This window comes from Cebus imitator, unplaced genomic scaffold, assembly GCF_001604975.1.
Source record: "Cebus imitator isolate Cc_AM_T3 unplaced genomic scaffold, Cebus_imitator-1.0 Scaffold177, whole genome shotgun sequence".
Taxonomy (NCBI): Eukaryota; Metazoa; Chordata; class Mammalia; order Primates; family Cebidae; genus Cebus; species Cebus imitator.
The window spans coordinates 1,945,462-1,957,734 of NW_016107492.1; positions in this window are offsets into that span (position 1 = coordinate 1,945,462).

A 12,273-nucleotide genomic window follows, 5' to 3' on the forward strand; every position below is an offset into this window, starting at 1 on the left:
TAGCAACCCAAATGTGAATCAACAGTTGAATGGCTAAACATGTAGGATATTTATACAACAGAATATTATTCAGCCTTAAAAACAAAGGAAATGCTGTCATATGCTATAATATGAGTGAAACTTGAGGACATTATGCTAAGTGAGATAAGTCAGTCACACACACAAAAAAATACCCACTGATTCCTCTCCTGTCACATGCAGTAGCAGTCAAATCATAGAGACAAAAAGGAGAATGGTTGCCCGGGATCTGGAGGAGAGTGGGGAATGAGGTTTTATTGTTTAATGGGTGTAGAGTTTCAGTTTTGGGGTTTTTTTGTTCGTTTGTTTGTTTGTTTTGAGACATAGTCTCACTCTGTCACACAGGCTGCAGTACAGTGGCACAATCTTGGCTCACTGTAACCTCCACCTCCCAGGTTCAAGCAATTCTCCTGTCTCAGCCTCCCAAGTAGCTGGGACTACAGGTGCCTGCCACCACGCCCAGCTACTTCTTGTATTTTTATTAGAGACAAGATTTCACCATGTTGGTCAGGCTGATCTCAAACTCCTGACCTCAGGTGATCCACCCACCATGGTTTCCCAAAATGCTGGGATTACAGGTATGAGCCACCGTTCCTGCCAGAGTTTCAGTTTTACATGTTGAAAAGAGTTCTGGAGATGGATGGCAGTGATGGTTGAACATTGTAAATGTATTTAATACTACAGGGCTGTAAATTTAAAAATGATTCAGATGGTAAATTTTATATTATGTATATCATATACCACAATATTTTTTTTACCACATTAAAAAAAGGGGGAGAAGAAACAGTAATAAAAGTTGCCTCTTACTGCACACTTGCTATGTGCCAAGTCTTTTCTAAGTTATTTTCCTAAACAATTTCATTGGTTCCTCATAACAATCCCGCATGGTAATTAATTTGCTTCTTTTGAAAATGAGGACACTGAGGCCAGATGCAGTGGCTCACGCCTGTAATCCCAGCACTCTGGGAGTCAGAGGGGGCACATCACTTGAGCTCAGGAGTTTAAGACCAGCCGGGGCCATGTGGTGAAACCCCATCTCTACAAAACAGTATTCTTACAAAAAGAATGAAAAAATAAAAGAAAATACGGAAGCTGAAGCAAAGTGAGGTGAAGTAACATCTTGCCCTAAATTTCACAAGCACAGAATAATACAAGAATTTTAAGATAGGCAACCTGGCTGTGCACGGTGGCTCATGCCTGTATTCCCAGCACTTTAAGAGGCTGAGGCAGGCGGATCACTTGAGGTCAGAAGTTTGAGACCAGCCTGGCCAACATGGTGAAACCCCATCTCTACTTTTAAAAAAAAAGTAGCCAGCATGGTGGTGCGAATGTAGTCCCAGTTACTCGGCGGCGGGGGGCGGGGGGTGGCGGCCGGGGGAGGGGGCGTGAGGCAAGAGAATTGCTTGAGCCCAGGAGGCAGAGATTACAGTGAGCCAAGATCGTGCCATTGTACTACAGCCTGGGCAACAGGGTCAGATTCCACCTCAAAAAAGAAAAAGAAATGTAGGCAGCCTAACTGCCCATATTATAGAGCATGCCTAACAGATGCCCTTTATTAAGGCATTGTGCTAGGCACTTCACATGTATGTCATCACAATAATCTCCTGGTACTATTTACACGTGGGAAAATGGGATTTAAAAGATCAGATAACTTTCCTTAAGTCACACAGCTAGTGAGTGTGGAAAGAAGATTTAAACCCAGACAATCTGATTCCTATCCCTCAAACGAACACAGAGCTCAGGCTCCAAGCTGTGCACATAAAAAATGCTTACTAGCAGCATCTGCTGTCTGGTGGGGAAAGCATAAACTAATATGACTTCTTCAACTTCTAATAGCTTTTTCATTCTTCCTTGTAATTCAGCTGGAGCACACTGGAATATTGAGTTAAAACAGTTCCACAAGGGTACGCAGGTGGGTTTGTAGGACTGAATTTGTTTGGTCTGATAAGTCATCTTTGTCTGGTTTCTGGTAAAAATGAATTTCTTTTTCTCATTATGGCCCTGCGAGGATTTAAAGTTCTATCCAGGGATATCTTGTGTTTGTCATCTTTGTCTGACTATACAAATAAAACCAATGGTGCGCTGCAGGTACAAGTACAAAGGTTGAGTGCATAAAGGTTGGAGAGATAAAAGATCAAGGGAGTTAGGGGATCTTTCTTAGCTCTATTCAATGCAGTGCCTTCTCTTCTTCCTCCTGTCTCTGTCACACACACACTCTCCTAAAATCCACGAGAAACAAACGCCCCTCCCTGAGCACCTATAGCCAAGCATTGTCCTACACCTCAGATACCTGTCAGCAAGGTAAACCATAGAAAAAATTGTAAAGGGCCATACAGATGCTCCTCAATTTATGATGGAGTTACTTACTGATAAACCCATTGTAGGCTGAAAATATAGTAAATCAAAAATGCCTTTAGAAAACCTAACCTACCCAATATCATGGCTTGGCCTAGCCTACCTTAAACATACTCAGAACACACGTTAGCCCACAGTTGAGCAAAATCATCTAACACAAAGCTTATTTTTGTAATAAAATGTTGAATTTCTCATGTAATTTATTGAATTCTGTACTGAAAAAAAATAGAATGGTATGATTACTCAAAGCCTGGTTTCTGCTGAATGCATATAGCTGTTGCATTATCATAGAGTTGAAAACTTGTGAGTTGAATCATCATAATTGAAGGATCATCTGTATGTGTTTCCTCCATCTCCATTTTATCTTCCTTCTATCCTACTTTTGTGGGTGTCTTCAAGCTATTCCCTTTTTCTTTTTTTTTTCCTTTTTTTTTTGAGATGGAGTCTCACTTGGTCCCCCAGGCTCGACTGCAATAGCACAAACTCGGCTCACTGCAACCTCCACCTCCTGAGTTCAAGCAATTTGCCTGCCCCAGCCTCCCAAGTAGCTGGGATTACAGGCACCCACCACCACACCTAGCTAATTTTTTGTATTTTTAGTAGAGACAGGGTTTCACCATGTTGGCCAGGCTGGTCTCAAACTCCTGACCACAGGCGATCCACCCACCTTGGCCTCCAAAGTGCTGGATTACAGGCATGAGCTGCCACACTGGCCTTCAAGCTATTCTTTTGACAGGTACAAATTCCTCATAAAAGCCTCTGCCCTGGCTACACCTCTCTGTCCCTGCTTATGCTTAACCAACCCACTTGCTTATTCAACAATGATGTGTGGAGTAGCTACTCAGAGCCAGGCACTGTTTTAGGCTTCTGAGGCACATTAGTGAACAAAACAGACAAAAATCTCTGCCCTTGAAAAATTTACATTCTAGCAAGGGCAGGCAGGAAATAAACACAATGCATTATAAATGACTAAATAGTTTGTTAAAAAATCATTATACTATGTTTTAAAAAAAGAGAGGGCCAGGCGCAGTGGCTTATGCCTATAATCCACTCCCAGCACTTTGGGAGGCCAAGGCAGGTGGATTACCTGAGGTTGGGAGTTGGATACCAACCTGACTAACATGGAGAAACTCCATCTCTACTAAAAATACAATATTAGCTGTGTGTAGTGACAGGTGCCTGTAGTCCCAGCTACTCAGGAGGCTGAGGCAGGAGAATCTCTTGAACCTGGGAGGCACAGGTTGTGGTGAGCCAAGATTGCACCACTGCACTCCAGCCTGGGCAACAAAAGTGAAACTCTGTCTAAAAAAAAAAAAGTTGGGCAGGGAAGAAGGATTAAAAGACCTAAGGGTAGAAGGAAAATGTACAGTTTTCAGAATTAAAATAGCATGGGCAGAGAGATCTCATTGAGGAGAAATTGGAGCAAAGACTCGAAGTTGGTGAGAAAGCCAAGTAGATAAACTAGGGAAGAGCATTCCAGGCAGAAGGAAGAGCAAACACAAAGGCCCCCTGTCAAAGTGTGTCTGAGGGTGTGAAGAGTGGCAGAGAGGCCAGCGTTCTGCAGCAGAGTGAGCAAGTGACGGGAGGAGATAAGGTCAGCACAATCACCACACTGCAGCCTTAAGAACTTGGAGACAAATGTGAGGATTTGAGGTGTTACTCTGAGTGAAACTCAGTACAAATAGAAGGTAAATTTCATTTTCTCTTGATTTAATTAATATACACAGAATATTTCTCCTCTTTTAAGAAAACATAAAAATCTAAGAAATATCATCATGGGAAGGACCCTGACTTGACCTAGTTAATCTCCTACATCTAAAGTGTTTCCAGCTTGCTGAGGGGAACACTTCTTCTCTAAGCTCTCCTTCAAACCACATGCTGTGGCCAGGTGCAGTGGCTCATGCCTGTAATGCCAGTACTTTGGGAGGCCAAGGTGGGTGGATCACCTGAGGCCAGGAGTTCAAGACCAGCCTGGCCAACATGGCAAAACCCCATCTCTACTAGGAATACAAAATTAGCCAGTCATGGTGGCATGTGCCTGTAATTCCAGCTACTCGGGTGGTGGAGGCACAAGAATCATTTGAAACCAGGAAGCAGAGATTGCAGTGGGCCAAGATTGTGCCACTGCACTCCAGCCTGGGCAACAGCAAAACTCTATCTCAAAGAAAAAACAAAAAATCAAAAAACAGTGCTGTATCCTAATCACTAACCTCCCCTTGAAAGCCATAAGAAAACTTTGTAGAAAGGCACATAATCCTGTCTTCAGATATATTCTTTTAGCTTGCATAGTCTTGTGAAAGATATTTTGTCAGTTAACAATAGGATTTTCCAGCTTTTCATGCTTGCCAATTGAGACCTCAAGCTCTAGGACTTTGAGAACCCAAGACTTCCATAAAATTAAAAATGAAAAAAATCACAATTTATTCTAACAAAAATTTAGGGATTTGGATGCTTAAAGCATCAGGAATCTGGTTTAAAGCCCCAAAGTTATCTTTACAGCCCAAATTAATGTTTAAGTAAAGTGATTCTTTTCTTTGGTTCTCATTTTTGTAGTAATTATTATTTAGCCATTACTTTCAGCCTTCAAGGATAAATATTTATATTTATAAAGATGGAGAACATTTCATTCAGAAAAATTGCTTAAACGCTACTTAAGTGAAATGTGAGACCCCAAGGGAATACTTGAGTAGCAAAAAATAGTTGATGAAATACTGAATCAAGAATCAAGTGAATTAAGGGGAAAGGAATGAGAGGTTGGAGCAGACATACCCTTCAGTTGTATCAGATGAAGGAAAAAGCCAAGGAGGTCAGGGGATCACTGAGAGGACAGGAGAAAGAAAGGGAAGGAGGACACTCTGGAACAGGACAGCCAGAAAAAGACCAAAGAGAGCAAACACATCAGCTGTGGATTTTTAAAGTGGATACCAGCAGCCTGTATACTGCGGCCGTCTATCTACAACCCCACAAAAGGACAGATGACACATAGGTAATAAGCACCCTTTGCTTATTTAAACTTTTTTAAAGCAGTCATGAAGAAATATAGCCATGAAACTTGCAAACATACAATTCTCTCTTAATAAATAATAATACTTTTCTTTAGGTGTTTTTAGTGCTTGAATGCTCACCATGCTTCATCTCCTCCCAGGGAAGAAAGAAATGGCCACCTGTTATTAACCTCAGGTTGCAAAGGGTGACATCAGCAACAAGAAAGCAAAAGGCTGACAAAGGAAAGGGGAGCATGTTCACTGTAGCACAGGACAGGATTTCTCAACCTCAGCACTACTGACATTTTGGACAGCACAATTATTTGTTGGGAGGTTGGGGCAGGATGGGGATGGGGAGAATCCATCCTGGGCACTACAGATGGTTTAACAACTGCCCTGTCCTCTACCCACTAAGCTAATAGCACCTTCCCAGTAGTTACCATTAAAAATGTCTCCAGACTTTGCTTAAAGCAACATCACCCTCAATTGAAACTATCAGAGTGTGACCTCCTTGTGCCATGCGTAACTCTTTTCTCATGCTCATCCTCAAAAACTACCTAAAACAATAAGGAGGCTGACATATCTGTAGTTTTGAAAACTAGAATTGGAGTGGTGTTGAGATTCACTTGGGGTGGTTGGCAAAATTTTACAGAAAATATTTAGGGAAAGTTATAGAATATTGGGGCAGGCGGCAGGCGATTGGCTGGTTCATTAAGTTAGGGAGAGATAGAGATGATCAAAGGCCTAACCCCACATCCGTTTGTCTCCACTCTGTTTACTCATGTTAATTTTGTGCTGGGTGATCTCTCCAGGGAAGATCAAAGGGGAATTACCTGTTAATAGCATTTACTCTGGGCCCCAAACCTAAAGCTCTTACCAATCGTAAAACCTTTCTTTTAACCATGTTAATGATCCACAAGTGTGTTAACTTAGAACCTCTGTTGTAAAATCTGAAGGGAATAAATGTGTGGACAGAGGGTCTGGATCTATTGGTTGTATTTCACCCTCTGAAAGCAGCCAACATCCATCCCTAGCCCATTTGAAACACTGTAATGGTGTTAGAGTGCATTCACTCATCCGTGGTTGAGTCAGAGTCTGCAGGTGATGAGACCCATGTCTCAGGTGGTGATCTCGATGTGATCCAGGGCACAGGGTGGCAATCAGAAACTCAGCAGAAATAAAAAAAATAAACTTCAGAATTCTAGTTAGATACTGTCCAACCCTAATGTTTTTGCATCAACTACATAGATATTTCACATTGACAAGAGACTAATTTATGTAAATTTGTTTTTGTTTATGTGATCGAGAAACGTAGCCCATATGAAAAATATTACCAGCTGCTGAAAGGAATTAGAGGGCTGAACCTTTTATTTCCTTGGTCAAAAGGTGAGTTTCTTTCTTCCCGTCTTCTTTTAAGTGAAATAAAGACATAGTTTGAAAACACACCTGCCCATTTGGCGCAACAGTTGAGTCTTGTCTGGCTGTAGTGTAAAAATAGGCATTCCTCTGTCTGAACATGAAAATAGCACTTCCCCAACAAAAGCCAAAAGTTTTAAAACGACAAAAGATGTTTACTTTCATAAAAAAGCCTTTTCCGCTAGTGTTTATTTGGGGATTGTGTAGGTGTCCCAGCAGAAGTAAGCAGGTATATAAGGCTCAGAGACAAGCCCGTGACAGCATGCTTCCCGCAGCAGTTGAGAGGGCCTTGGGATGGTCACAACTTTCTACGTGTTAGGTTGAGAATATACGCTGGTGTAACGCACATCTTCCACTTTTCATAAGTTGTAATTATATTGAAATAATCATAATGATCAAACTAATTGTCTGATCTTTGTGGGACACTTTATATTCACTTATTCATTTGTTCATCCAACAAATCATTATTCAGAATCTATCAAGCAATGTTCTAGACATTTAAATATATTGGTGAACTAACAAAAAAATCTAAAATCTCTGACTCTGTGGAGATTTTTAAAAATAAGGTGGGCTGGCCAGGCACAGTGGCTCACACCTGTAATCCCTGCACTTTGGGAAGCCATGGCAGGCAGATCACCTGAGGTCAAGAGTTTGAAACCAGCCTGGCCAACATGGTGAAATCTCATCTCTACCGAAAATACAAAAAAAAAAAAAAAAAAAAAATTAGCTGGGCGTGGTGGCACACACCTATAGTCTTAGCTACTCAGAGAGGCTGAGGCAGGAGAATTGCTTGAACCCAGGAGGTGGAGGTTGCAGTGAGCCAAGATAGCGCCACTGCACTCCAGCCTGGAAGACAGAGGGAGACTTCATCTCAAAAAATTAAAAAAGAAAAAGATGGGTTGGACACAGTGGCACATGCCTGTAATACCAGCTGCTTGGGAGGCTGAGGCAGGAGAGTCACTTGAACCCAGCAGGCGGAGGTTGTAGTGAGTCAAGATCACACCACTGCACTCCAGCCTGGGCAACAGAGTGAGACTTCATCTCAAAAAATAAAATAAAATAAAAATAAGATGTAGATATGTAGATAGATATAGACGAATATAGATACATAGATATGTATATACCATTACAAGGTTAGAAATGAAACAGAAAAAAATAAAACAGGGCAGTGTTGGCAAATTTTCTGAAAAGGACCCACTAGCCAATTCTTCAGACTTTGTGGGCCACAGTGTCTCTCAACTCTGCCACTGTTGGGAGAGAGCAGTCATACTCAAGGTGTAAAATACAACAACACAAAATGAGTTTGGCTGTGTTCCAATAAAACTTTATTTACAAAAACAGGTGGTTAAAGGTCATGATTTGCCAACTTCTGAAATATGGTAAAGGGAATCTGGAGTTTAAGAGGGTCATCAATTTTAAATAGGATAATCTAGGTGATAATATATTCAATTAAAACTAGAAGGATGTGAACAAGTCAAGCTTGTGATTATATAGATAAAGAGCATTCCAGGTTGAGGGGGCAGCCAGTGCAAAAGTCCTGTGGCAGCAATATGTCTGGTGCATTTTGGAGCTCAGCAAAAAGCTCTGTCTGGCTGAAGCAGAATGATAAGCAACCCTATTTGTAACCACCTTACTGGTATCACAATTCATTTTCTTCTTCCATCCTTTCACCCCACCGCCTTCTGTTAAATAAAATGTGTTACTACAATGAGTAAGGGCTCAGAAATAGGCTTTTTCCTGACCTAAGAAATGTAAGAGACATTGATGTGTTCTATTTCAGCCCCATTAAGACCTTGGTTCAAATAAATACTGAGAACAGAGATGACAGATGAAGGCAAGAACTCCTAACCACAGAGGCTTCCTCTGGCAACATTTTACCAGCACATTCTAATCCTCAGCAAAGCCAGCAGAATGAAGGTTTCTGATCAGAAAAACAACTATAAAATACTGCCTTATCATTCACTTGGCCTGTTTATTCCTGGAATGTTTTTCAGAGAGACCTGGATGTAACTTTTCATAGGATCAGAAGGCAGGACTGTAATTTCTAATTTTTCAATGAATCCATCTTCTCGCAAGTACTTTATAACTCTGGATCCTCGTGTGCTGTGAAGGAAAAATACCTTGAGCCTTCAGATGCCAACAGAGCAAAGCCAGTCTATGTTCTCAAGTCCACAGGCTCACCAAGAGTGGGACAGTTCACCCGTGTCCAAGAGTGAGAACCCATGGACGTGAGGGAGGCTTGGCAGAGGTGGTATGGTGTGAAATCTGTTTTTATTTAATTCAAGATGGAGTCTGCTTATAATGCAATCTTGGATAACTTTTTATTTATTCCATCTTATTCCACAAAGTATGTTTCTTATGAAAGGACACCACATCAAGGGATATAGAGTAAAACCAAAGCCTGGGTAAGATTAGTATGCATATAGAAACGGAACTGGCATTTGACCCAGCAATCCCATTACTGGGTATATACCCAAAGGAATAGAAATCATTCTACCCTAAAGACACATACATACATAAGTCATTGCAGCATTATTTGCAAGAGCAAAGACATGAAATCAACCTAAATACCCATCAAGGACAGATAGATTTTTTAAAATGTGGTACATATACACCATGGTGTTCAGTATGGAATACTATGAAGCCATAAAAAGAGTGAGATCCTGCCTTTTATGAGAACACGAATGGAGCCGAAGTCCATTATCCTTAGCAAACTTATACTGAGTGTTCTCACTTATAAGTGGGAGCTAAATGATGAGAACTTACGGACACGAAGTAGGGAACAACAGACACTGGGGCCTACTAGAGGGTGGAGGGTGGGAGGAAGGAGAAGATCAGGAAACCTACTAGTGGGTACTAGGCTTAGCCCCTGGGGAATGAAATAATCTGTACACCAAACCCCCATGACGCAAGTTTACCTATGTAACAAACCTGCACACAGACCCTTGAACCTAAAATAAAAGTTAAACAAAAAAGATTAACAAGCAGAAACGCATATACAGGGCACCAAAACTTGACTCCTCCCTCAAGCCTTGCTCCATACCTTCCCCATTCACATAAAATAAACTTTGGCCACCTAGAATTCTTCCAGTTGCCAGAATGTACGGTGTTCCTTCCCCAAAAGGTGGATCCCCTTCAGGTCAGGAATGCCAGCACCCCACCTCCTTTTCCTTAGGAAACTTCCACACATCCTTGGGCCCAAAGGAGACTTCTCCAAATGAACCCTGCCTTGCTATGCTCTCATAGCAAGGGCCTTCCCTTCATAGCACTTTTCAGTTTGTGCATTTATCTGAGTAGCAAATAAATATCTATCACTTCCTCTAAACTGGAAGCTTTGTGAGGAAAGAAATCCTTCTCCTTTTGCTTTCCATCATAACTCCAGCAGCCAGTGGTGCCTGACACATACGAGCACTCTGTACATACTGGTTGACTAAATGAAGCCTCCCAGCAGTCAAAGGAAAGAGAAAAGCACAAGTTAAAATATTTACAAGTTAATACATCAAGGCAAACAGCTTTTCCTGCATTCTGAGTTTTAAGCAAAATTTCTCCCATGAGTCTTCAAAATTTCTCCCATGGGTCCTTAAAAACAGAACATTGTAGGCCAGGCGCGGTGGCTCACACCTATAATCCCAGCACTTTGGGAGGCCGAGGTGGGTGGATCACGAGGTCAAGAGATCGAGACCATCCTGGTCAACATGGTGAAACCCCATCTCTACTAAAAATACAAAAATTAGCTGGGCATAGTGGTGCTTGCCTGTAATCCCAGCTCCTTGGGAGGCTGAGGCAGGAGAACTGCTTGAACCCAGGAGGCAGAGGTTGTGGTGAGCCGAGATTGTGCCATTGCACTCCAGCCTGGGTAACAAGAGTGAAACTGTCTCAAACAAGCAAACAAACAAACAAAAAAACAGAACATTGTATGAATTCGTGGACAGCATCTTTATGTTGATATACTAACATATTGAATTTTAAATTTAATTTTTTTTTGAGACAGAGTTTCACTCTTTCACCCAGGCTGGAGTGAATTGGCATGATCTCGGCTCACTGCAACCCCCGTCCCCTAGGTTCAAGTGATTCTCCTGCCTCAGTCTCCTGAGTAGCTGGGATTACAGGTTCTCGCCACCACATCCGGCTAATTTTTGTATTTTTAGTAAAGACAGGGTTTCACCTAGTTGGCCAGGCTGGTCTCAAACTCCTGAACTCAGGTGATCCACCCTCCTCAGCCTCCCAAAATGCTGGGATTACAGGCATGAGACACTGTGCCCAGCCTAATAACACATTTTAAACAGCTGCTTCTTAAAGCATCCCTCAGTACAAAGATTGAGGGAGGCCAAATCACAATTCAGTAGAAATAATTTTACAGGACCCAAAGCAAGGTTGATCCAGGAACACAGTTCTCTCAGGGCTCTGGTTTCATGCAAAGGTAAAATAACATGAGAGAAATTGAGGGAAGGGAACTGCACATCCTTCAGGCCATCCTCCGTAAGTATTTCTTCCAGTCAGGGTTATGGTCTGATTGGATATCTGAGAGGTGAAGGTTACAGTCTCTGTGAGCACAGAAAGGGCAGATCCACATTCAGTCTTTGATTGTCAGCTGGAAAGAGAATGATCATTCAATTGACTATTGTTCTGCATGAAGCTTTCTTCATTCAGCTGGGGAAATAATGACTCCTTGGTCTTATTCATTTAAGGATGACTGTGGTTCACACTCCCCTCTTGTGGCCACTTCCAAGTATACTGGCCTGTACCCAGGAGCCCAGAAAGGCAAAAGAGAAATCAAATTCCTTTATTTAAGTTAGTTAACCTAGGAATTGCTCATTCTTTTCTCCTTCTGGAATGTCAGACCAGTTTTTAAAAACTGGCAGATGTTGAACAGCCTGTTAAAACGAAGGTCAATAGATCGTATTACATCTTCATTGGTCAATCTTTTAAAATGCTTAAAAGGCTCACCATTTGGGCCAAAGAGGGTAGACAAAGGATGCAAATGCATAAGAAGCCTGATCGTTCCTCATACATTACCCTTTCCAAAGTATGTTTGCCTTCTCTTAATTTGGTCCCCTTCAAGTAACACATCCATAGATTTGGAACTTTAGGGGTATGTGGGAAGGAATGATCTGGTGAATGAAGCAAGCAATGGAGTTGCAAATGATCATTTTACAAATATTTCTTAAGTACTTGCCACTGTGGAGAATCAAGGTTATATAAGAAATGATCCCAGGCTGGGAAGAGTGGCTCATGTCTGTAATCCCAGCACTTTGGAAGGCTTTGTGGGAGGATTACTTGAGCTCAGGAGTTTGAGACCAACCTGACCAACACAGGGAGACCCTCATCCCTACAAAAAAAATGTTTTTTAATTAGCTGGGAATGGTGGCTTAAGCCTGTAGTCCCAACTACTTGGAAGGCTGAGGTAGGAGGATCGCTTTAGCCTGGGAGGTTGAGGCTGCAGTGAGCCATGATCAGCACATGGCACCCCAGCCTGGGTGACAGAGCAAGACCCTGTCTT